The following is a 4,087-nucleotide window of genomic DNA, read 5'->3' as shown; positions in this document are numbered from 1 at the left end:
TTCCCGTTCTCTGAATCTCTGTGAATCTCCGACTGTTGTTTGCCTAGCTCTCTTGTTTCAGTTACGTTGACCAGCGCACCCTGCTTGGAGTTGCTTGTAGGACTCGGCGCATGTCTTGACTACATCTCTTCCTCCTCCGTTGGAGGAGTGCTGTGTTATTGCAGACGCAACCGATTAGTAGAAACCACCGACTAGTTGATACACAACGTTTTTAGTTTGTCATCACAATACATGGTGCGGGACATTGCGGAGTCCCATTTATAGTTTATACTGTCTTATCTCTTTTCACTTCACGTAATGCTTGCTTCGTGTGCCCTGTAACTTTATTTGCACTGCCCGCTTTATTTACCATCATTTACACTTGCCCTTCCGAGTTTGACCAGCACTCTGAAAAATCTAGCTGATGCTAGAGCAGCACTAAAAGTTCTCAAGAAAAATCGTTTTTATTACTGCATTTTATTTATTTATCCTTTTTGTCATATGATACGAAGGAAAATTTCAAGTATGCCATGTTACACATGTTATCAGCATAATGGACTTCGTTAACCTGACTCCGTCCATGTTTCCAGCAGTTGTAGATAGAATTCTTTTTATTAAAATACTAGAAATATTTTCCGTGGCAAGTGGGAACGCGTTGATATGTGCTATGACATTATATATAGTGTAGCTCGATTGCCAAAAAATATTAAGCATTCTTCTAGGATACAGTGATTAACCTCGTAGAGAATGGTGAGTATGTGACTGGAATCAAAAGGACAACAGGAACTAAAGATGTGAGAAGAGAAGACGTCTATAGTTTCCCTGTTCGGTGTTGAGCAGTGCAGATGCAAATCAGAAAACTACGACGTAGCGCTGCCTAAACGCACAAAATCAACGAACGTAGCCCGATACTAAACATGAGGATGAAAGAATTCGCTACTGATGATGAGAATGGAGAGCATCCGACGAGATGGGGCCTGGTGAAAAGAAGCAAGGGTGGGCTTGCCAAACACCAAGTGACCCAATCACAATAAACACGCAAAATAAATAGGAGAGGCGTATGGAAGCCCTCTCGCGGGCATGGTCACCAGTCTACCGCTGGTAGGCGGCGCGATGCTTGTTTATTCAATGGCCGTAATTACGTCTCGGCGAAGCTGACGCCCGGCAGGACTCGTAATTAATTGTTTCTCTTGGGCGTCGAGTTTCAGCTTGCATCATCCGTAAACGTTTTTTTTCTCTGCCTGTTTCCAGGAGAATTCTTCGGATTGGTTCTGCTGACGTTGCCGGTGTCGGTAAGGCGATCTTGGCCAGGCATTGGTAAGCGACAGAACGTGCTGCTCGCACGTCGATCGGCAGCATAGCTGGGCTCCCTTTGTCGCCTCTACAGATGACGAAGGAACTCGGGCAGCAGTGTGCTCCGCTTGAAAGCCCATACCAGTCACCACGAGATCCGAGAAAGCTGCGGCCTTAACAGTACTGAAAAGCAAAACACCAGTATACAAGTGAATGCAGGGCTGGCGACACTCATAAATGTCGGCAGACGTGGAATCTGCACTGTATCGCAGATTATTGCTAGTTTTGCACGCCTGATGTAATGCAGATAGAATGGCGGCTGTCTTCCATGTGGGCGGTGGCTCTTACGTAATTGATTTAGGGCCAGGATCTTGGCCAGGCCTTTGGCGACCGCTGTCCCTCATTGATGTTCATGTGGTGAAGCTATATCAGGTAAATTATGTGGTTTTCTTAGCCTCTACAGTATAAAAAGGCTTTGGTACGTATTTACCGCATTGGCTATCTTTAATTAGGTCTCCTCTATGACAAAGAGTCAATTATGCGTCCTGTTTGCTTGTTTTCCTCGTTTTGCTGTGCACGCAGACATTAAAGACTACTACTTCATGGAGGTAGTAGGAGCCAAGAAATCCGTAGCACTGAACGCACTCATGCAAGAATGTGATATAGACATATGCGGTTTTATGCGCAACGCATATGAATGAAGGAAAAAGACGCATACCAGTTAACTGCTTGCTACCGCGAACTACCTTGGTGAAACAGTTGAACCAGGAAAACGACAGAGGTAGACAAAAAAAAGGTCATCATATCAAGAAATGTCTTGTGATAAAAGGCAATCAAACAGGCTGGTGAATCACGAGAAGCACGGTAAGACTTCCACAGAATTGCCATGTGCGTTATGATCGTATGCATTTCGTTTGTCAGCGAGAAACTGGTCAAGTAACTGGTAACAAGGACAAGTGCTATAATTGTTTCCCACACTATGTTGTTGGCATTAGCGTAGAACATGAGTTTGTTTCTATGCTGCATAAACAGTAATGACCTATTGTCCTACGAATATAAATTAGCAATACCGTAATTAACTACACCGTTAGCAGTTGATGTACGCTGTACCTACAAACTGCGCCCACATTCACGGGGAGTTAACATACAAAAGAGACGCCGTTGTGAAAGTACGATGAGCATACATGTTCACCATGTCAATCTAGGGTAGAGTGAACATAATAGTATTCGTTCATTGGCTTTTTTATTGTTGCGTTATCAGATTTAATTTTGGTATGGTGCGAAATGCTGGCACGATCCGATTGCTTATTATAAACACATCTCCTCAAAAAGGCTTATTGGTTTTACTTATCATGGCAAAAATACTTAAGTATTGAAGTGTTTTACGTCGCAACACCGTGATATGATTATAAGGGACGCCATAGCGTTGAGCTCCGGATGTTTTGGTAATGATGGTGTTCTTTTACGTGCCCCTAGATGTAAGAAACAAGGGCGTCTAGCATTTTTTTCTCCTATTGAATTGTGGCCGCAGAGGCTGAGATGCCGTCTTGCGATCTGCGTATCAGAAGTAGAGCACCATAATCGTCAGGCTGCAGTCGCAGTTTCATGGCAGAACTGGTAATGGGGTATGCAGCTTTCATGATCTATCTATCTATCTATCTATCTATCTATCTATCTATCTATCTATCTATCTATCTATCTATCTATCTATCTATCTATCTATCTATCTATCTATCTATCTATCTATCTATCTATCTATCTATTTATCTATCTATCTGTCTGTCTGTCTGTCTGTCTATCTATCTATCTATCTATCTATCTATCTATCTATCTATCTATCTATCTATCTATCTATCTATCCGCCTACGACTTTTAGCACTCCTGGCCGTTTCGATAATGGTATCGATAAGAAACAAGGTATGGCATAACATGACTGTATGACGAGCATAACTGACAAGTCATAACATGACTATCATGATATGCATGTCATGATTGTCATGATTTACATTTCATGGTTTTACTGCATGCTCTTGCTGCGGTTTGGTTCGCATGACATGTTGCGAAATTGGCAAGGTATGACATTACTGCATGGTGAACATAAGTGACAGACACTAACGTGAAATTCATGACATGCGTGTCATGTAAGTCATGAGGCATGACTACACGCCAAGCTCATGTTGCACTCGTGGTCGTTTTGCTTGCTCACATATACCAAATTTGGTGTTACGGGTCGTGAATGCATGACGAAGGTATATGGCTGGTGCAAACATGATAGTTATTAGATGCGTGTCATGTAACAGCATAACTACAATCCACACTTATGATGTGCTCAAGACCGTCTCGCTAGCTCGTCATACACCAAATTTGGTATTACGGGACGTGAATGGACGACATAGGTAAATGACACGTTCAAAAATCATGATCATGACATGCGTGTCATGTAACAACATGACTACGTACCACACTCATGATGCGCTCGCGGCCGTTTCGCTAGCTCCACATATGCCAATTTCAGTATCAGGTAATATGAATACGGGACGAAGGCAAATGACTCGTCCAAACGAGTTAATTATGACAAGGAAGTTATGTACGGCATAATATACTTCTGCCTCGTAACGTTCTGCTGATTTTAAAGTGACATATCAACGTTCCTCATTCGTGCTTCGCATATTATCTATTGCCACTGTACGTGGATTCTGCCATTTTTTTTTGTCATTGTGCTCCCAGCAGTGCAGAAACTGGGATATGCGAGTAGTTTGCTGATTGTTACGCAATTCGTTCTCCAGAGATAAGGATGCAGAGAAGAAAAGAGAAA

Source organism: Rhipicephalus microplus, chromosome 1 (assembly GCF_043290135.1).
Source record: "Rhipicephalus microplus isolate Deutch F79 chromosome 1, USDA_Rmic, whole genome shotgun sequence".
Taxonomy (NCBI): domain Eukaryota; kingdom Metazoa; phylum Arthropoda; class Arachnida; order Ixodida; family Ixodidae; genus Rhipicephalus; species Rhipicephalus microplus.
This window is presented reverse-complemented; position numbering follows the sequence as displayed.